Source organism: Balaenoptera borealis (genome assembly GCF_965194805.1).
Source record: "Balaenoptera borealis genome assembly, chromosome: 1".
Classification (NCBI taxonomy): Eukaryota; Metazoa; Chordata; class Mammalia; order Artiodactyla; family Balaenopteridae; genus Balaenoptera; species Balaenoptera borealis.
In genome coordinates, this window is record NC_138860.1 from 24,084,871 (window position 1) to 24,107,936 (window position 23,066).

Sequence of the window (23,066 nt, forward strand, 5' to 3'; positions counted from 1 at the left end):
ACCACTCTGGTGGGGGATGTTGATAAAAGGGGAAGCCATGCCGTGGGATGCGAGTATATAAGAAACCTCCTTCCCTCCCATTCAATTTCGCTACTAAAATTGTTCTAAAAAAATAAAGTCTAAAAACACACAAACAAAAAACTATGAGTATAAACCGCTGGAGTCCTGTGAGTCCTTTCAGCAATCAAACATGTAAGGTGTTTAAAGCATAATTAGCCCAGCCTCCCCACTGGCCTGGCCAAGATATCCTCAGAGCTGCAGTGCAGTTGGAAGCTCCTCCTATGAGATGCTCCTTCCCTTCCCTTCCCTTGCCTTCCTTCCCTTCCCTTCCTTTCCCTTCCCTTCCCTTCCCTTCCCTTCCCTTCCCTTCCCTTCCCTTCCCTTGCCTTCCCTTGCCTTCCCTTGCCTTCCCTTGCCTTCCCTTGCCTTCCCTTGCCTTCCCTTGCCTTCCCTTCCCTTGCCTTCCCTTCCCTTGCCTTCCCTTCCTTTCCCTTCTCTTTTATAAGTGTCAGACCTGCAATCTGGTCTGAGGCTCTCCCCACATCCTCATGATCCCTCTCTGCTATATCTTTCAAAAGTGTTTCCCCAAATAAATCTTCTGCATATCTGATTCTATCCTGGCATCTACTTCTCAGAGAGCCTGAACTGGAACAGTAGGTATTAGGAAATGGTCTGGAAAAGCAGGTGGTACAATGGATTTTGAACTGGATAACTCATCACCCGGCTGGCAGGGACTATCCCAAGCCAAGTGGAAGGTGGAGCATAATGCCTGCCACGTGGTGACTGAAGATTCCACCTGTGGTGTCCTGGCAAATATCCCGGGGCAGGGGAACACACCTTTGCTGGTGCCATGATTCAGGCATTGAAAGAAAAGGGGAAAATAGTGCTTATGAGGACAGTGGAGTTGGCTGGTTATTACTAAACTGCACTGATGTCCTGTATAGGAATAATGAAAAAAAAAAAGAGTTATCAAACACCTAAACACTAAGTGGAGAGCCAGAGGGCCTCTTTGGTAGCTTATAAGGAGGCCTTTATCACCTCCTTGAAGCGTGAACACAGCTAAGGGGTAAGAGCAGGACTTAATAGCTTGAGCTCCAGAGACATTTAATCTCTCAGCCAAGGCAGGTTTGTTACGCCAAGGTTAGAGTCCTAGCTGAGAAAACCTGAGGTCCTTTGACAGTGACACATGGAAAGGAGACTTTTAGGGGCATGCCCCTTAGGATCCGGCTCTGCAGACTCTCCGGAGCCCTCAGAGTTGCAGAGGTGCCCAGCCCTCCTTTAAGAGCTAGCACTCCTCCCATGCAGGAAGACACTGCAGAATCTTCTCTCTGACAAAGCATAAGTTTCCCACTCAGGAGTGATGGGAATGATGCATGGCCTATTGAAAATAACAGAGGCCAGATGGCAGTGCTTAATCATGGGAGAGCAGGGGGCTGCATTTGCCATAAAAACTGGCAAGGTTGAAGGGACAGCCAAGGGGAGCTGACCCACAGGGACATGTGGAAATGGAAATAATTAATAGGACATGGTGTCTCTAGGGGCAAAATAGATGGGTAGCCAACAAAGCAGGTAATTAATATCTACGATCAAGACAAGATTGGAGGAGTAGGAGCGGGAGGGCAGTCACCCTAATGAAAAGCCTTGATGCCTTGCTCATTTCCCAGACCTGAGCCAAATTTCAGATCTGGAACTCATTGATTGAAGAGCTGGCCAGGTCCCTAGGAGGGAGCGCCCTGGAGCAGTGTGGCAAGTGTACACTGCAATGATTCCTAGTTGTTCCTCAAAGGGACCTATATATTCAGGTGACTGTACACTGAGGAAAGGAAACCCAGATGTTTCAAGGACTATCGAACACATATCTGAGTTTGATAGTCATAGGCCTGAAGTCATCATCAACCTCCTTTAAAGTTGGGGTATATGGGGTAGAGGCAGGAAGTCATAAACGGAGTCCTGGCTTCCAGTAAGTCCAGTGGGTCTGTGGACTCACTTGGTGATCATTTCCTCAGTCCCTGAGAGTAGAACTTGGCAGTTAGAGGATCCCCCTCATTGGGTCCTCGGCCTGTGGGATAAGAAGAGCTACTGTAGTGGGGAAGGTTAAAAGGGTAAGTGGAGCCTCTGAAACTACCCTCTGTTTCCCCCCACAGGATATGAAATCAAAACCAAAATCAAATCCTGGGGGAGAGGATGGTGAAGATTGTGCCACCATCAAAGATCTGAAAGATCTTAAGGATGTCAAGTCTCAGATTTGATTCTTTTTAATCTAAGTTTAATAGAGACCGGTTTTTCAGTACTTGTAAAATCATTCAGCCACACTTTCATGTCCATGTCAGTTCAACAAACTGATTCAAAAAAATTACCTCAACATGTAAGGAGAAAAGTCTGTGTGATCATTTTAAACCACGAAGTTATCTTGATTACACCATTGGCTCCTTTTCTCAAGAGTCCTCTAGTTCTTCCTTGGACACATAACAATAGCTCTTAATCCCACAGGGATAGGAATCCAAAGCTACATTCTTCCTCACAAACAAAATGTACCCAATTTCACCCCAAATATCATCAGATTGAGCCTTGTAGTGAATTTGCATTAAAAAATTATCGTGTTCTGGGGAAATCTGTGCCATGGGAATTGTTAATTCAGCTTTTAAAGACCTCTGTGCTGCCCTTCTTAGTCCAATTGCATCATTTTCTTCAAGTTCTCCTTTATGACTTAATGGATAACTACAAGTGTTGGTAAAACAACCTGGAAAGGAAATTTTAGCATCTGACCTCTGCTGTAGCAGTAGCTTATTTTCTGTGTTGAAGACGATGACACTTAAGGCTCAATGCAATAGTCTTTTCTCAATGTTTTCATTCAAGTCACAATTCATTTTGGTTCTAGGTCCAATTTTGTTGTAATTTTCATGGATAAGAACATACATCGCTGCCAGAAATGAAAACTGTTGCTCATCAAAATTGTCAATATTTATTTCAGGCATTGTTAGCACATGTCTGTTCTGTCCTGAATATCCTTGCTCCTCCAGGACCTGCAGGTCACTGTTGATTGGCTCAAAGGTAACTCCTACCCAAGATTTTCTTTCTCGCACTTTGCCGCAGGTGATTGGTTCAAGGATGGGAAACTGAATCAGTGATTCTCTCCTGTAGGGATTGCTGAATGGGATCCATAAGAGTGGACTTAGTCACTTTCCAAATGGTTACACAGTAGAGCACAAATTTGTCCTTTTCTCTGTCTATGTTTTCTGTCTTGTGGCTAGAAAAAGCCTGTCCACAGAGAAAAGAAAGTGGTGGACTCACAGGAGGCTCAGAGAGAAGAGAGGGATTGAACACCAGCAGTGTTCCCAGGCCACTTTCCACTGCTTTGCTTCTGAGGCCTGGCTGCACTCCCGCCCTGGGGTTCTTCGCAACCCAATGCCTCACTATCCTGTATTTCTATGCTGTAGTTAAACTAAACTGCATATGAGCGAAGGATGAGAGGCAAAGAAGGAAAATGAGAACAGCTTAATTTATTTGATGGGTGAATGTTGGCCTTTATTTTTATGTCTGTGAATAATTTGCACCACAACAAATTTTTAGATTTTTTTTTAAAAATTGAAGCATGACATACATTTACTAAAATGCACATCTTAAATATATAACATCTTGACAATTTTTTTCTTTTTAAATCAACTTTATTGAAGTAAAGTTTATATATAATAATATGTACCCATTTTAAGTGTATAGTTTGAGTTTTGACACCTGTGTATACATCATCAAAGTTAAGATGCACAACATTTTCTTTTTTTTTTCAGCTGTGCTGCTCACATGCAGGATCTTAGTTCCCCGACCAGGGATTGAACCCATGCCCCCTGCAGTAGAAGCGTGGAGCCCTAACCACTGCACCGCCAGGGAATTCCCAAGATACACAACATTTTCATCATTAAAAAGTTCCCTCATACTCCTTTGCAGTCAATCCCACCCCTTCCAATGCTAGGCAACCACTGATCTGCTTTCTGTCACTATATAGTTGTTTTACCTGTTCTAGAATTTTATATAAAAAGATATGTATATATATAATAGATATATAAATATAAATATATGAATACTTTTGGGAGCCCAGATTATTTAGCTCAGCAATAATGTTTCTGAAATTCATCCATGTTGTTGCATGTATTGGTAATTTGCTCCTTTTTATTGCTGAGTAGTATTCCATTGTATGGATATACCACAGTTTGCTTATCTATTTGCATATAGATACACATTTGGATTGTTTCCAGTTTTGGAGTATTATGAATAAAGCTGCCATAAATATGTCTGTTCAAGTCTTTTTTGTGGTCATGTGTTTTCATTTCTCTTGGGTAAATACCTAGGAGTAGAGTGTCTGATAGGTGTGCATTTAACTTTATAAGAACCTGCCAAATAATTTTCCAAAGTGATTATGCCATTTGATGTTCCTACCAGCAATGTATGAGGGTTCCAATTGCTCTGTATCCTTGTCAGCACTTGGTATTGTCATTTTTTTCTAGCTAATTTTGTTTTTTTTTTTTTTACAGAGGTATAGTTGATTTACAGTACTGTGTTAGTTTTAGGAGTACAGCACAGTGACTCAGTATTTTTGCAGATTATATTCCATTATAGTTTACCGTATTTTATTTTATTTTTAAAAATTATTTATTTTTATTTATTTTCTTTTTGGCTGCGTGGGGGCTTTCTCTAGTTGTGGCGAGCAGGGGATACTCTTCGTTGCAGTGCACGGGTTTCTCATTGCAGTGGCTTCTCCTGTTGCGGAGCATGGGCTCTAGGCATGTGAGCTTCAGTAGTTGTGGCTCGTGGGCTAAGTAGTTGTGGCTCATGGGCTCTAGCACACAGCCTCAGTAGTTGCAGTGCATGGGCTTAGTTGCTCTGTGACCGGAGCAACTTCCTGGACCAGGGCTCAAACCCGTGTCCCCTGCATTGGTAGGCGGATTCTTAACCATTGCACCACCAGGGAAGCTCTACAGTATTTTCTTAATTTCATTTTAGAGTCAGTGCTTTATCAAAAATAAAAGGATTAGATGAGGTTGACTATGGAATAAGGATTCCATATGTGTTTCTGTACATAAAATATCAACATTATATTTATTGCATGGTACATATTCATACTTATATACAAACATTCACACCAAACACAGTGCAGGCAAAAGAGATAGAATGGTTAGTTCTACCTGGTGATCTAAACTACGGAAATGCTTCAAACTAGTGAGGTTGCCTGAACTGAGGTGAGATAGAAAAGGCCACATGAGCATCTAATTGGATGAGATTTACCCTGGAAGGTGAGGGTATTGTCATTTTTTTGATTTGCTGTTGTTGCCGTTCTGCTTCTTTTGGGGTCAAAGAACATACTCTATATTGTTTCATGTGAGACTTGTTTTACGCCCAGGATATGGACTATCTTGGTGAATGTTACATTTGCACTTGAGCAGAATGTATATTTTGCAATTGTTAGGTGGAGTGTTCTATAAATAACAGTTAGGTCAAGTTGACTGATAATGTTCAAATCTGTGCCTGTTGATTTTCTCTCTACTTAATCTATCAGTTGCTGAGAGAGAATTGTTGAAATGTGCAACTGTAATTGTGGATTTGTTTATTTCTCATTTCAGTTGTGTAATTTTTGGTTTCCTGCATTTTGAACCTCATTTACTAAGTATACACATACTTAGGATTCTTCTTGATGAATCGTCCTTTTTGTCATTATGAAAATTTAAAAAAAATCTCTGGTAGTACTCCTTATTCTGGAGTTTACTTTATCTGATATTAATTTAGATTGCTTATGATTAGTGTTTGTATTTTTTCATTCATTTATTCTTAATCTGTGTCAAAGTACATTTCTTTAGACAGTGTACAGTTTGCTCTTGCTCTTTCATTTTATTATTTTTTTAATTAATTAATTAATTAATTAATTTTAAAATGTATTTTTGGCTGCTTTGGGTCTTCGCTGCTGCATGCGGGCTTTCCCTAGTTGCATCAAGCGGGGGCTACTCCTTGTTGCAGTGGGCGGGCTTCTCACTGTGGTGGCTTCTCTTGTTGTGGAGCACGGGCTCTAGGCATGCAGGCTTCAGTAGTTGTGGCTCGTGGGCTCTAGAGTGCGGGCTCAGTAGTTGTGGCACATGGGCTTATTTGCTCCGTGGAATGTGGAATATTCCCAGACCAGGGATCGAACCCATGTCCCCTGCATTGGCAGGTGGATTCTTAACCACTGTGCCACCAGGGAAGTCCTTGGTCTTGCTCTTTTAATCAGTCTGCCTTTAGTTGAAATGTTTAGATTATTTGTATTAATGTAATTATCAGTACGGTTGAATTTTAGTCTGCCACTTGCTAGTTCTTTTTCGTCACTTATTCTTTGTTTTTGTTTTCTTTTTCTGTTGCCTTCTTTTGATTATTTTTAGGGTTCCATTTTTTTCTTCTCTATTGACTTATTAGCTATACCTCTTTTTTATTTCTTTTTCTTCTTTTCTAAAAAACTTCACGCTAGGATTTATAATATGAAACTTTAATTTACCTCATATCTTTAAATATTGATAGCCTACTTTACATATAGTAACTTTTAATAGTATACCTCCACTTTCCCCTACAACCTTTATCCTACTGCTGTAATACATTTTATTTCTGTATATCTTTTAAAGCCCAAAATATATGTTGATTTTTCTTTAAATAATCAATTGTCTTTTAAAGAGTTTAAAAAGTATTTTGTATTTATCCATGTATTTACCATTTCAGCCACTCTTTTTTTAAAAATTTATTTATTTTATTTTTTGGCTGTGTTGGGTCTTCATTGACACGCAGGCTTTTCTCTGGTTGCAGTGAGCGGGGAGCTACTCTTTCTTGTGATGCACGGGCTTCTCATTGTGGTGGCTTCTCTTGTTGCGGAGCACGGGCTCTAGTCACATGGGCTTCAGTAGTTGTGGCTCACGGGCTCAGTAGTTGTGGCTCACGGGCTCTAGAGCGCAGGCTCAGTAGTTGTGGCGCATGGGCTTAGTTGCTTCACTGCATGTGGGATCTTCCTGGACCAGGGATTGAACCTGTGACCCCTGCATTGGCAGACGGATTCTTAACCACTGCACCACCAGGGAAGCCCAGCAGCTCTTAATTTCTTTGTGCAGCTCTGATTTTTCTATTTGGTATCATTTTCCTTCACCCTGAGGCACTCTTTTGAAAACATTTCTTAATAATGCAGTTCTGCTGGAAATGACCCTCTCAGCTTTTGCTTATCTGAAAATATCTTTATTTCATTAGACTGGGAAGTATTTTTCATTTAGCACTTTCAAGACGGCATTCTTTTTTTTTTTTTTTAACATCTTTATTGGAGTATAATTGCTTTACAATGGTGTGTTAGTTTCTGCTTTATAACAAAGTGAATCAGTTATACAAGATGGCATTCTTTTTTTTCTAGCTTGCTTTGTTGCTGATAAAAACTGTTTGTTCCCCTATATGTAACATGTCTTTTTTCTTCTTGTCTGCTTTTAAGATCTTTATCACTAGTTTTCAGCAATTTGATTATAATGTCCTTTGGCATGTTGTTTGTTTGTGTTTTTCCTGCTTCAGGTTCATTGAGCCTTTTGGATCTCTGGGTTTATGGTTTACCAAATTTGGAAAAGTTTTGGCTACTATTTTTAAAAATATTTTATGTTTCCTGCCCTCCACCTCAGACTCCAATTATACATATATTAGACTGTGTGATATTGGGACAGAGGCCACTAAGTTTCTGTTCATGTTTTCAGTTATTTCTCTCTCTGTGTTTTAATTTGGATAGTTTTATTGGGTAGTGTCTTCAAGTGAACTGATATTTTCTTCAGCAGACATTGCATTTTTGAGCTCTAGAAATTCAGTTTGGTTGCTTTTTATGTTTCCCATTTTTCTCTGCATTATGTCTCTGTTTTTCATTAAATCTTTACACATATTTGTAATAGCTTTTTAAATGTCCTTGTTTAATTCATTTGCCTCTGTCATTTGTGGGTCTATTTCTACTGACTGATTTTTCTCCAGGGATTATGAGTCACATATTCTTGTCTCTTTGCATGTCCAGTAATTTTTATTGGATGCCGGTCATTGTAAATATTATATTGTTGAATGTATGGGTTTTTGTTTTCCTTTAAAAAATGCTGAATTTTGTTTCAATAAGCAGTTATATAACTTGTGGGTTCGTCTGATCCTTTCAAGTCTTATTTTTAAGCTCCATTAGGGTGGCTCTAGAGAAATCTTTACTTTAGGGCAGGGTTTTTCAACCTTGGTAATTTTGACATTTTGGATTAAATAATTCTTTGTTATGGGACTGCCCTGTGTATTGTAGGATGTTTAGTAGCATCCCTGGCCTCTACCTTCCAGATACCAGTAGAAACTTCCTAGTCATGACAACAAAAGTTTTCTCCAGATATTGTGAAACGTCCACTGGGGAGCAAAATTACTCCTGGGTGAGAATCACTGCTCTAGGGCTATTTTAGCTCTACTCTTTTTTTTTTTTTAATTTTATTTATTTATTTTTGGCTGCATTGGGTCTTCATTGCTGCGTGTGGGCTTTCTCTAGTAGCGGTGAGTGGGGACTACTCTTTGTTGCAGTGCACGGGCGTCTCATTGTGGTGGCTTCTCTTGTGGAGCACGGGCTCTAGGCATGCGGGCTTCAGTAGTTGCAGCACACAAGCCCTAGTGTGCACAGGCTTCAGTAGCTGTGGCTCATGGGCTCAGTAGTTGCAGCCTGCAGGCTCTAGTGTGAGTGGGCTTCAGTAGTTATGGTGTTTGGGCTCAGTAGTTGTGGCTTGCAGGCTCTAGAGCTCAGGCTCAGTAATTGTGGCGCACAGGCTTAGTTGTTCCGCAGCATGTGGGATCCTCCTAGACCAGGGATCGAACCCATGTCCTCTGCATTGGCAGGCGGATTCTTAACCACTGCACCACCAGGGAAGTCCTAGCTCTACTCTTAAGGTGTGACCTTTTGGGGATCTCTATTAAATATCTCAGGTGTTTAATCAATACTTTTCACTCTGATTGGTTGGAAGTTGACATAAACTGAATGTTTGCTTCTCCCCCAAATTCAAATGTTGAAACTGAATCCCCAGTGTGATAGTATTTGGAGGTGGGGCCTTTGGGGGGTGATATGCTCATGAGGGTGGAGCTCTCATGAATGGGATTGGTGCCCTTGTAAAAGAGACCCTAGAGAGCTCTCCTGCCCCTTCTACCATGTGAGGATATAGAGAGAATTCAGCCATCTGTGAACCAGGAAGCAGGCTCTCACCAGATACTGAATCTGCTGGCACATTGACCTTGGACTTCCCATCTTCTAGCACTGTGAAAAACAAATTTCTGTTGTTTATAAGCCACCAAATCTATGACATTTTGTTATAGCAGCATGAACAGACTAAGACAGAACTCAAGCATCTCTCAGCTGAGTGTGAGCTCTGGTAATTGTCCAACTTACATTTCCTCATGGTTATTTTTTGCCTGACTTTGTAGAATTTCATGTTAGATATACACAGCTTAGTCTCCCACACGAGATTCAAAGGGATCCTGTGCAGATTTATTGGGCTCTTTCTCTGGGCTCCTTTCTCTCTGTTACTCTGCCTTGCAAATTCCAGCCATCATAGCCTCCTGAAACCAATCCGTCCTTCAGCTCAATGAAACTCTCTTCTTCCACGACAACAGTCTGGGAAATATCCCCAGGCAGAAAGCCTACATGATCCTTGTACTCATTTCATTCCTTTCCCTTCTCAAGGATCACAGTTTTGTGTTGCGCAATGTCTAAGAACATTTGTTTAGTTTGTTTTTCCCAGTTTCCTTACAGCAAGAGAGCATGTATGGTATCTGTTACTCTGTCATGGCTGGAAACAGAAATCTTCCTCAATAATTACAATTTTAAACATTTCATCTACTTAACATGCCTTGCAGATGTTAACCTTCCTTCCTTTGGCTCTTTAGTACTTATGTTTTCTAAACACTCAGTTAGTGAATCATACAAAGTGGACAACTCAAGGAAACATACTTTGTTTTCTTTGAGACCACCTTTTACAAAATGTGTTAGATCTCTATTTTGCTTTTGGGTAATCACAGTCATCCTTGAATAAATACTGACCATATCCATTATTCACTGTGCCCAAGGTAGATACACCTGCTTTCAAATCAGCAGGTAAGCTGGACAGTCTCAGTTTATCAATATAGTAAAATGATGATCTTCCATCTGGGTTCCTTTGTAATTCAGAACTGAAGCTTTTAAGTGGACATTCGTAGTAGAATTAAGTAAATTATGTATTATTTTGTAATACATTTGATTATCAAATTATGAGAACCCTTCTCTCATTCTCCATGCAGGCTTAGGGCCTCTCCTCCTTCAGGTAGCCTTCTCAGCCAGCCTCTCCAGGAGACTAGCCAGGTTTCTTACACGGTGCCTCAGGGCTTCCAAGAACACAGAAGCAGAAGCTACCGGTCTCTTCAGGCTCAGGTCCAGAACTGGTCCAGCATCACTTTTGCAGTATTCTATTTGTTAAAGCAAGCCATGGGTCAAGTCAGATGCAAGATAAAGGGCGTACATACTGGGAGGCATGTTTCACTGGGAGCCATCAATACAACAGCCTACTACTACCACCTTGGACAAGTGACTTTACCTCCATGCACCTCATTTCCTCATGCTAAATGATGGTTACAATTTAACCCACCTTATTGGATTGTAATGAAAGTGGAAAATTAAGAAACTTAAGGCATCTCACACAGCACTGGGCTTAAACCTGCTATAAATGGTGGCTGATTGTGTTATTCAGTGTACAGGACTCCTCTATGGTCTCATATGTTTTAGATAATCACCTGACACTCTTGCCCCCTGAATAAATACTACTGAGGGAAAGATAGTAATTTTGGATCCAGATGATGCTGGTACATTGTCACAGAAGCTCTTGATTTTTCTATTTTACATTAAGCCAATTTACATTTTACATTAAATACACTTACATCCATCATCTTACTATTATCACCACTTTATAGATAAAAGTGAAAGGTTTAGTAACTTGCCCCAAATCACATCCATTTTCACTCACGGAGCATTTACTGAGCATCTGCTAATTACAAGGCACTGAGAATAACTCAGTCCCTGCCTGCTAGAGGTTTTCAATCTAGTGAGGGAGTTAGGCAGAACGTGATAAACGTAGGAGACAATGGGTGTAGTGCAGGGTTGGGGGTGTATTTGGGGTCAGGAAAGGCTCCCAGAGAGGATGATGCTTGGGCTGAGTTTTAAAGGATAATTTACCCAGTCAGTGCAAGTGGGAAGTTCACTCCAGCCTAAGGAAAGAGGTGTGAAACGGCACGGCTCATAAGTGCTGGCCCAGGATGTCAGGTCAGGGCTTCTGATCTCTAGCGTGTATCTGTGTGCCACACCAAATGTCAATTTTTGGGAAAAGAGCCAAGGTCGTGTAAAAATGAGTGTCATAATCTAGAAATGATTCTGTTTTGCCACATGTGCATAGCATCTGGAGAGTGAGAAAGCGAGAGAGAGAGAGAGAGAGAGAGAGAGAGAAAGAGAGAGGGAGTACGAGGGAAAGAGGGAGAGAGAATATCCAATTCAGAATAAAACTGGCTGAACTTAAAATGGTCTCTTAGTCTTAAATAAGCTTCAAGTAACCTATATCCTTGTTAACTCATTTACTCATTCATTCATTCAGCCAGAGTGTCCTCAGTCCTGCCTTGATGTCGGGCACTTATTTGCTTAGAGCTGAGAGTGCAAAGTTGAATCAGACGGTGGCCACTACTCTCAAGAATCATAGAACAGGGTGAAGAGCATCATTGCCTGAGGCAGATTGACACTTCAGAGTCCCCAACAATGTGGGCATTTCTGTCAATCCAAAAGCGTTATAAAAAAAAAAAAGAGCTCAGAAGACTACGTGAACAGACTTCAAAATATATTGTAGGTTGATTTGAAGGTGGTGGATTTTAAGAAATTCCTCCCAGAAAAGTAGGATGCAAAATTGTATATACAGTAGGGTTACAACTCAAACATTGTCTATGGGGACTTCCTTGGTGGTCCCAGTGATTAAGACTCTGTGCTTCCTCTGCAGCGGGCAGATCCCTGGTTGGGGAAATAAGATCCCACATGCCGCTTGGCACGGCCAAAAATAAATAAATAAATAAAATAATAAATAAATAAATAAAGTAAAGCTAACTTGGTATGGATGATGTCTCAAATGTATTAAATAATATTATTAAAAATTTTTATATAGAAAAAAGACAGGAAAGAAATATACGGAAATGTCAATAGTAGGTAACTTTGGTTATTTGGTTATTATTTGATAATTATTGGTTATTACTTTGTTCTTTTTTCTGGCTTACCTGATTTTAGGCCTTAGACTATTTTGCATGCTTGTGATAATTGTTAATTTGCATTTATATAATAACTAGTAGTTACCATTTAAGAATACCCACTACATACCAGTCACTGGTTAACACTACCTGAATTTTTCTCAGGTAATTCTCACAACCTACTGAGAGAAGCACCATTATTATCATCATTTTGCTTATGTACCAAGAGTTTACAAAACTTTCCAGGATCACATTGCTAGCAAGTGGCAGTTAGGCAGCTTATGCTCTTCATCACTGAGCGACTATGACAGCTTCAATTTCTCAGCGACAGGAGCACCTAGCTTCAGAAAGGCTCTCTTTCAGCTAAGCTTCTGCGTGGTGCCTGTTACTAATTAAAAAATATAAGAACTGCTAACTTTGAAAAGAGTGGCACAGAGATTGTATTAGTCACTCTCAAGCTTTTTCATACATTTTTTTTTCTGTTTGAATGAAATACTTCTTATTTTTCAAATGAAAAACAATTAGTCACCCATCAAATGCTACTGCGTCGATAATGTGCTTGTCTCTGGATCATAATAATAGGAATTATTTAGACTGCAGCAACTGCCAGGCATCTATGACTGAGAATTTAATGACCCACCACAATGTCATTAAATCCCTCCGCATTTTCTATGCCCAAATAAATTCTCTGTAAATTTCAAGATCCAAATCCTATATTTCCACGGTCCCTTCCAGAATCACTCCAGCCACTCTGTTCATTTTCCTTTCTCTGTGCTCCAAAGACACAATAGCCCTGACCTAACAATTTGCTTCTTGATCATATATAGTCCCTAATTTATTCAGCCAGTATTCACTGTATGCATCTTATGCGCACCCAATAGAGTGCTCTCAATTGTTTTTTTTGAGAGCAAACCTTGTACTTTGGTTGCAAGTGTTCTTGGATTTATTGTGTCACCTCCATGAGCAAACATGGAGTGGGTATTTAATAACTCTTTTTGCATTCACTGCCTCCAGCCCCGGTCCTAGAACAGGTTCTTTCTCCTACTACCTTAGCTCTTTAATTCTAGTCCTTCCCCTGGGCCTCTGTGTTCAGCAAACCATATTACCTCTCTGTTAATCATCAGCATTTTTAAGTTCTCAAAGTTATTCAGCACCTCCTCTTAATTTCTTCCTGTATCATTCTAATTCCTCTTCCAAAGCATAATCTCCTACCGAACGATGTATATGGGTTTTGTCTACATTTAGCTCTTGGTTTTTATTCGCCTTTCTTCCTCTGCCTTCCTGTTCTGTTTCGTTGGTTCCTTAGATGTTGCTGTTCCTTTAGGGGAAACACACACACACACACACACACACACACACACACACACACACACTAAGCTTTCCCTCCAATGAGGAAAATCTTTTCAAAGTCCTTTATGTATTGAGTCCTTTATATATTGAGAATTCTTAACTGTATCAGTTATGATCTTTGTAACAGCCTCACTCGAATGGCTTTAAACAATAAAGAAATGGTATTGTCTCAGGCAGTGAGACTCCTGGAGGAGGGGCAGCCTCAGGCTGGTGGGTGTGCAGTTTGGCGAGGTTAGCAGGGCCTGGGGCCCTTCTCTCTCCTTGCTCTGCCTTCCTCAGCATATCACCTTGTACTCGAGAGGGCTCTTCTCGTGGGGACTGATGATTACATCACATCTAGGCATCCAGACATCAGAGTGCCCAGGGGGAGGAGCCCCCTCTTCTACTTCTTAACAGTGAGGACGTCTTTTCCAAAAGCTCTTGGCAGACTTCTTCTTATGCCTCATTGCCCCGAATTGGGTCACATGCTCCTTCCTTGATGTGCCAGCAAGGGGAACGGGACCCCCGTAGTTGGCTTAGACCAGTGGTGTCAGTTATCAGCCAGGTGCCACGTGTATGTGGAATACCCTGGGGAGCTTTAAAAATCACTGATCCCTGATGCCCAGCCCCTCACTGTCCACTTTAATTGTTCTGGGCTGTATCCTTGGCATAGGGATTTTTAAACATCTTCCGAGGTGGTACTAATGTGTAGCCAAGATTGAGGACCACTGGCTTAGACTCCTCAGGATTTACCCTGAGCTAAGTGGGGAGAGTTGGGGAGAAGTAGATATCAGAAAAAAAAAATGGGCCAGGAAGGAGGGGAATGATTGTTGGGCTGGCAAAAAATAGTGTCTGCCTTGCCCATTCACCTCCTTTGAAAGCAAAGTATGTCCATTCATTCTTTCATTGATTTATTTCTTCTTTCAACAAACATTTATTGGGCTCCCACAATGATCAGGAGATGAGAAATCAAAGGGCACTGTTGAAGAATGAGAAAAAGTTATATATCAAATAAAATAGGAAAGTATACCTCCTCTGGGTGGATACAACCCCACAAGGCATGGAGCTTGATTCAGGAAGAGCAGGCTGGATTTCAGCCCTCCATTACCCACTTAGCTGGGCATCCTTGTGCAGTGTACAAACTCATTAACTGCACATGGAGGACTGAAGAAGCCAAAGATAAACCAGACTTAGGTCCTACCTGCCAGGACCTCAGACTAGAAGAGTGAAACACACAAGTAAATATACCAACTGCTTTTGATAGTTTATCAAGTTTATAAGGAGTGGCCAAACAAGGTAGAAGGCATCTAAAAGTTCTATCATTAGATTACATTTTTATGGCTTTTCAGGAGACGCATGCTTTTAATTTGGTCTATTTTCTTTAATTTTTAAAATTTTTATTTTATTTATTTTTGGCTGTGTTGGGTCTTCGTTGCTGCATGCGGGCTTTCTCTAGTTGCGGCGAGCGGGGCTACTCTTCGTTGAGGTGCACGGGCTTCTCATTGTGGTGGCTTCTCTTGTTGCGGAGCACGGGCTCTAGGCACGCGGGCTTCAGTAGTTGTGGCTCGCGGGCTCTAGAGCACAGGCTCAGTAGTTGTGGCGCACGGGCTTAGTTGCTCCGCGGCACGTGGGATCTTCCCGGACCAGGGCTCTAACCTGTGTCCCCTGCATTGGCAGGCGGATTCTTAACCACTGCGCCACCAGGGGAGCCCTGGTTTATTTTCTAAGTAGGAGAGTGACTATAGGTGCACACCCTAATATAAGGCCATCTTGCATGGCAGTAATTCATTATGAGGTTATTTGTCTTTAGAAACATTTTTCTTAAAAAAAAAAAAAAAAAGCCAGCACAATTCTTCACATAACTTTCCTCTGTTCTGAGAGTACCGTGCGTGCATTTTTAGCCAATGAGAGCAGACTGTGCTGTGCACCCTGAGCCTATGAGCACGAGCCTCCTGTAGCACAAGCTCTCAGCAGTGAGTATCTCTGCATTCTCTTTGGTTGGGTGAGTTCTGCAAAGGGTGATGTCATTCCTCTGTGGCCTTTCTTTTTGCATCAATTTTGTTTCTGGCAAGTAATCCTGACCCACAATGGCTGGCTTTAGAAGTAACAGGGCTGGACCCGTTTCAAAGTAGCAAAGGAAAAGTGTCATATTGGATTTCAGTAAGGACTAAAGGGGCCTTCAAGGCAGCAGTCCAGGAAAGGAGGACCAACAGGTGAGAAAGGATTGGTGGGAGTCCTCTGACTTGATGAAGGAAACCATAAACATCGCTGCAGACCAAGGCGATTGGCTGACAGGAGGAAACTATGGCTGAAGAAAGTCCATGATGTCAGGGAATTTGGAGAGAAAGGACCAGCAATTCACAGTTGCTAATGCCCTAAACACAAGCGGGGACTTCCACCAGCAGGGACCACTCTTAGAACTGATTTGCCTGGCATTCTTTTTTTTAATTTTATTTATTTATTTATTTATGGCTGTGTTGGGTCTTCGTTTCTGTGCGAGGGCTTTCTCCAGTTGCGGCAAGCAGGGGCCACTCTTCATCGTGGTGCACGGGCCTCTCACTATCGCGGCCTCTCTTGTTGTGGAGCACAGGCTCCAGACGCGCAGGCTCAGTAATTGTGGCTCATGGGCCCAGTTGCTCCGCGGCATGTGGGATCCTCCCAGACCAGGGCCCGAACCCGTGTCCCCTGCATTGGCAGGCAGATTCTCAACCACTGCGCCACCAGGGAAGCCCCCTTGCCTGGCATTCTTATTTCCAGAAGTGCTACACGTAATATACACTGGAGCTGATACTTTCAGCGCAGCAAGAAATAGTTCACTAGTTAACAGGGGTCTTAAAAAAAAAAAAAGAAAAGAGGCAGGGCATAGACAAGCTAAGTTTTGATAGGGACTGAGGAGCTGGGAAGGAAATCTGAAAAAACGCAGGCCACCAGCCACATAGGCGGAAGCTCAGGTAGCAGATTTTGGCTCAGTACAAGTCAATGTTTAAAAAAATGAACTGAGTGAGCTTATGAGGTAGGAATACTGGAAGTATTCAAGTAGTGTTGGTTTGACCAACACTCAAGGATGTTGTGGAAAGGATTTCTACCTAGGTTAGGAGGCTGGGCTAGATCCGGGGTTCTTAAACCTTTTATGGTCAGGTGCCTCCGAGAACCTGAAGAAAGGTAAGGACCTTTGTTTTCCTCTGAAAATTCACATGTCCATTGAACTGATTATGTACAGCTGCATTATAAATCACTCCCAAGAACTTAGTGGCTTATTATCTCACAGCTTCTGTGGGTCAGGGATTCAGAAGCAGCTTAGCTGGGTGATTCTGGCTCATGAGGTTAAAGTCGAGAGGTCGACCAGAGCTGCAATCATCTAACACAGTGGCTCTCACCTGGGGGTGACTTTGCCCCCCGGGGACATTTGGCAATGTCTGGAGACATCTTTGATTATCACTAAGAGCGTGTTGTGTGTGCTATTGGCATCTAGTGAGTGGAGGTCAGAGATGTTGTTAAACCTCGCATAGCACACAAGAGAGCTCTCCACACAGAAATGATCCCCAAATGTCAATAGTGTTGAAGCTGAGAAGCCCTGGTCCACAGGCCTGACTGGGTTTGGAGGAGCCCCTTCTGAGGTTGTGTCACTCTTGTGTCTGGTGAGGGCTGCGCTGTCTGAACAACATGGCGGCTGGCTTCCCCCAGGCGAACAGAGAGATGTCAAGGAGGGCCTGTATGAAGCGCCTTTATGACTGTTTTTCTGGAAGTCTCTGAATACAGCCTACAAGGAAGGGGAGAGTAGTTAACTTTCACTGTTTGAGGGGAGAATTATCAAAGAATTTGTGGGCATATCTTAAAATCAACACACCCACATACAACAAAATTTTACATGTCAAAGTTGAGGTTTCACACATTCCGCAGCCCCTCCACGGGAATCCCTAAAGTTAAAAACCCCTCAGACTCCTTCCAACTCCAACACATACAATCTAACAACCCGTGATCAGGAAATCTGCAAGGACAGGTGAAACTGGCAAAACAACAAAACAAAACAAAACAAAAAAACCCTCAGTATTCTACACCCCCCAGCCATAGTTCAAGCTCCTGTTTTCACATTATGCCTTTTCTTACCTCCTTCTGGGTTTTCAGTCCAAGGTCCTTAAAATTTACTGTGTTACCGTCCATTTCATTCTAAATATACTGTCACTCGATTTCATTCTAAAGCAGAACAGAGGTGCTGGGCCACTGGCATTTACAGATAGGAGAGTTGAGACTCCATTTCAAGAGAAAGCTGGGCTGGGATTTCAAGACCTTCCTCCCATGAGACATAAAACAAGTAGGACTATTAACGTTGCAAGTAAAGGTAGCTCTCATTGTCTATCAGAGAAAGTGAAGGACAGCGGGTTAAGTGATGCACTCAGGTCCATTCACGGATTTCCTGACACCTTAATTCCAGTCCATTAATTTATTTGCTTTCCATTAAATATGAGCAACTTCCAAGAGAGTGGTTCCAAGAGAATAAGAAAGATTCCTTCGAATAAGAAAGAACAGAATAAAAAAAAAAAAAAAAAGAAAGAACAGAATATATATATTTTTTACTAGATTTTTAAAAGATTTTCTGCAAAATCATTTCTTGGTAACAATTTTCTGTTTTCAGAACGGAGAGGCTTACAGGCTTCTGGATATAAAATGGCATTCTCAACCCAGTGCTTTGATAGATCAAAGGGGGGAAAACTCTAATATACTTGGTTGCCTGCCCTTGAAATACCTCAGCTGAGCCCCTTGGGGCAAAATATCAGTGGAGCAAAGGGGTTTTAACAACAGGGTCCAGGTGTTGTTCCTGGCCTGGAAATGCTGCCGATTTTGCTTCTTGCTGCCCCTTTGATCACCTTTGGAACAGTCAGGCTCAGGCACTGCGGTTTCCTCAGAGATCTGAGTTTTAATGGGAGGTGCTGGCAAAACCAGATCTGTGGGAGGGGGCCTCCCTTTGTTGCAGGAAGGGGACCCCTTCCAGGGCCCGAGGGTGGGCTCTTGTCTAACGTTCAGAGAGGAATTGTCCGAGGAGACACACGTGCTGACAAAGCGAGAGACTTTATTGGGAAGGGGCGCCCGGGCGGAGAGCAGCAGGGTGAGGGACCGCAGGAGACCTGTTCTGCCACGTGGCTTGCAGCCTTGGGTTTCATGGTGATGGGATTAGTTTCGGGTTGTCTCTGGCCAATCACTCTGACTCAGGGTCCTTTCCGGTGGGGCGCACAACCGCTCAGCCAAGATGGATTCCAGCGAGGAGGATTCTGGGAGGCTGGTAAGACATGTGGACAGGTGTCTCCTCTCTCCTTTTGACCTTTCCCGATTCTTCTGGTTGGTAGTGGCTTGTTAGTTCTGTGTTCCTAACCAGGATCTCCTGTTGTAAAATAACTCATGCAAATTGTTGCTGTCTTTGCCTGGCCCGGGTGGGCGGTTTCAGTCAGTGTTTCCCCTAACACCTTCACAGGCCCTCTTGGGATGGAAGTGGACAGCGTTTGTGGCATGAAGCACCATGGAAAATGGACAAGGAGCCCACTCCTCGGGCACCAGATCCCACCTGTTGATCTCTTGTACACGGGAAGTTAAGCCTCTGTGTGTCCTCGCCACGGGGGCACCCGCTGCTCCCCAACTGAATTGCGGGCACAATTCATCACCAAGCCCTGCAGGGCCCGGCAGGTTAACCGGACACACAGCATGGTAAAGGGGGCGGTCCCCATTGTTTCATATACTTCCTGAAATCTGTAGGATGATTGATAGATAAGTTGGCAGTGTTTCATGCATGCCGTAAAGAAATGACAACTACAAAGAGACACTGTCAACCTAGTTGAAAGTACCTATGGTCTTGAGTTTTGTATAAAAGCCAATCAGAAAGAAATATTTAGTTTTTTCTCTTAAAAGTTACAAAAAAAATATGGAGTGAGATTTTAAAAAATTAATTCTTTTCCTCTATTTTTAAATGAAAGACAGTTGTTTCAACGTGTTGATTTTTTCTTTGAAGCACTTAGAATAGAACCAGGCAAATAAAACATACTACATTGTGTTTGTTAAATAAATGAGTAAACAATGAAGGCAACATAGACAAAAGATGACGTACTAGGAAGAAGTATCTTTGACCTCTAAAAATTCAACAAGTTACTATCTGGGTTTTAAACCAGCCTTCCTGAGCTTCACTTAGGACGTGGGATTTATAATGTGAAGGGGAGTTTTGCTGGGGACTCCACTCTGGACTTGCCGCTGCTCAGGTCCAGAGTCCTCTGGGTCAGGACCACCGGCCCCCCCACCCGGCAGTCTTCCCCCCTCTGCAGGAGGCCTTGACCGGCCGCCCCCTTCTACCCCTTAGAGGGCTGAGGGGGGTCATCCAGACCTCCCTGCTTCCCTCTTTCTTGCTGCTATCAAAGGCAAGCATGCAGACCGGTTTCCATTTCAAGAGTTTTCCTGCTAATCATTACGGGAGCAGGTAACTGCTAACAGTCAGGGCCGATGTGGGGAAGTTCCCGAGGTTCCAGAACCTTACCAAGGGCTTACCTCCCCTCCACAGTTCCTCTCTCCCTTATCCTTTTTTTTTTTTTTAATTTATTTATTTTATTTATTTATTTTTGGCTGTGTTGGGTCTTTGTTGCTGCGTGCAGGCTTTCTCTAGTTGTGGCGAGCGGGGGCTACTCTTTGTTGTGGTGCGTGGGCTTCTCATTGTGGTGGCTTCTCTTGTTGCGGAGCACGGGCTCTAGGCACATGGGCTTCAGTAGTTGTGGCATGCGGGCTTCAGTAGCTGTGGCTCGCGGGCTCTAGAGCACAGGCTCGGTAGTTGTGGCGCACGGGCTTAGTTGCTCCGTGGCATGTGGGATCTTCCCGGACCAGGGCTCAAACCCGTGTCCCCTGTATTGGCAGGAGGATTCTTAACCACTGTGCCACCAGGGAAGCCCTCTCCCTTATCCTTAATCAGCCGGCAGAGCTCACCGATCCTCTCCCCTTGGAGTCCACCTTTGACCACGTGGACATTTTCCTCTGTAAAACGCAACTTCCCAGCCAGAAAAGTGCAGAAAAAGGAGTGCCCCTTTGTCTCTCCCCAGTGGGCAGTTATAACCCACCCGGGGGGGTGAGGCCTGGAAAACGTTTTCTTAGAAAACAAGGCCTGCGGGCAGTCCTGCAGGCCTGTGCTCTGGGAGTGAAGGCCCGAGCATCTTGGAGGTGAACAGCCCTGGCTGGGTGCCTGAGGAGCTGGCCTTGTAGGGGAGGCACCAGAAAGCCACCCACAGGTGCCCGCACACCTCAGCCACAGTGCCTGCTGTCTCGGGCTGAGGGCACCCAGGCTCTGTCAAGGGGAAAACGTAGAAAAGACTTAGGGGACCCAGGACCAGTGCTTATCTGTGGTAAAGAGCAGGGGTAATGAGAGTGTGACAGGAAGGTTGACTTCCCAACTATATTAAAAAGATTTATTGTTTTTATTACCTGATTATAAAGGCTTATTTTGGGAAAATGTGAAAAACCCCAAAGATAAAAATTACCTGTAAGTCTACCACGTAGAGACTGCTACTTTTACATTTTGGGGTTTTCTTCTCAATCCTTTTTTTTCTAGGCATGCATATTTTCATTTTTTCTTATAGAACTGCATCATGTTGTAGAATATAGCTTTAAAAAATTTAATTTGTGAATTAAATTTTAAATCTAATTTCAATTTTAATGAGATGAATATATGTAGATAGTGTGATAAGCAAGTGAAATGTTTAAAGGCAAGTTTGTTTTAAAGTGAAATGTCTTTAAGCAAGTTGAAATGTTTAAAATTGGCAGAGGTGGCTGAGAGGAGGGAGTGTTGGGGGCTGGGGGGATGGGAAGTGCTCACTGTTGACTCTCAGGGGACTTTCCGAAGCCATGTGGTCCCTGCTGCTGTGGTTACACAAGTCACAACTATATCAGGCACTGATGTAAGTACGCCACACCTCTAACTCGTAGAAACTAAAGAGATAAAAATTACCCCAAGCCCTGAGAACAACTCCATGAGTAGGTACCGTGATCCCTACCTACAGATGAGGAATATGAGGCCCAGAGAGGTTTAGTAACCTGTCCGAGGTCACTTCAAGCCCAGGCAGTGTGGCTGGAGACCATGCTCTCCTCCCCTGGGCTTGGGCTGTGGGCTCACCACGCCAGGCCCCCTGCCCTTCAAGCTACAGGGGTTCAGAACAGTCACAGTAACCTCCTACGTTTGGGCAAATCCAGTGCTTGCTTCATTTCAGGCATCAGTGGCTCCATCCCTCTTGTCCCCTCATGCAGAGAGCAGGCTCAGATGCTCCCTTTGCCTAACCTGCTTCGTTAGTCTCTATGGCTTCTCTCTGCCTCATTTCTCCAAGCAGGAGCCACACCAGCAGGGAGCAGACTGTGTCTGGCCTCACACAATCATCATACATTTCACTGTTCATTGGCCCTTTTCCCAGAGAGGCCCTGGTGGCACTCTGTAGGGATGTGAGGGTGAGCTTGTCAGATATCAGGGTACCTGGATGAGTACGCAAGCCCCAGAAGGAGAGGGCCAGCCCAGCAGAAACGTGACAGTCGGGAACACAGGCAGGGAATTCGGGCCCAAGAGCCTGCACTTGGGTCCCCTTGGTGCACATGCTGGGGTGGGGAACAGTCGTCCACTTGTCTGGCTCACGAAAAGAGGAAGGCTTACGATAAAGTTACAGAGGCCTTGGGAGTCCAAAGGAAGGAAACAGAGGGGATCTGGATCTGTGGGAAACAGGAAGTGGGAAGTAGAAAGTCAGGAGCTGAGGTCTTCTCTTCCCTTTTAGGTGTGGGTCCTGTGACTCCTCTGGAACTCTGCTGGGCACCTACCTTCCCTTTCATAACTTCCACTAGCTCTTCATGCAGAGTCCAAGTTTGTTCCCAGATCCACGTCTGCATGATGACATCTCAGCTCTAGTTTTCACCACTGAGGGGCAAGAGGTTATCATTATTATTTAATCGACTGCTATTTCAAAATCAACTTCACTAAGGTGTAACTTAATAACAATAAGATACATCTGTTTAAAGTGTGCAACTCAGTGACTTTGACACCGCAGTCAAGATACATAACATTTCCATCACCTGAAAAGGATCCCGTGGAGGAGCAATCATTTTTTCCTTTGTACAAATTACTGAACACATTGGGCATCAGTTGCTGGCCTTGGGTTAGGTGAAGGGGGTTGTCACTTGGTCCACCCATTCAGCAGGATTTGTGTAGGGGTCAGGCAATGAAAGGCATGTGTAGAATAGTCATCTACTAGCGGTATGACCTTGGACAAGTCACTTAGCCTCACTCTGCCTGTTTCCCATCTGTAGACCATGGATAATATCTACCTCACAGGGTTGGCATGAGGATGAAATTAAACAGTGTGCAAGAGGATGTTAGGATTGAAGTTCAGGTGGAGATTCCAAAATACAAAGTGCAAAGGAAACAGTCTGAGAAGAGTTTTATGACTCTTAGAACCTTC

At 43.1% G+C, this 23,066-nt stretch overlaps 1 pseudogene across 1 annotated transcript; it reads right to left on the reverse strand.

Moving 5' to 3' along the window:
- Positions 1 to 367: 367 nt before the first annotated feature.
- LOC309629341 (isopentenyl-diphosphate Delta-isomerase 1 pseudogene) lies at positions 368 to 18,133 on the reverse strand (annotated as a pseudogene). The gene is made up of 2 exons (XR_014249515.1): positions 16,347 to 18,133; positions 368 to 16,037 (listed from the first exon to the last, which is right to left on the reverse strand). The product of XR_014249515.1 is annotated as an isopentenyl-diphosphate Delta-isomerase 1 pseudogene (transcript).
- Between the last annotated feature and the right edge of the window lie 4,933 nt (positions 18,134 to 23,066).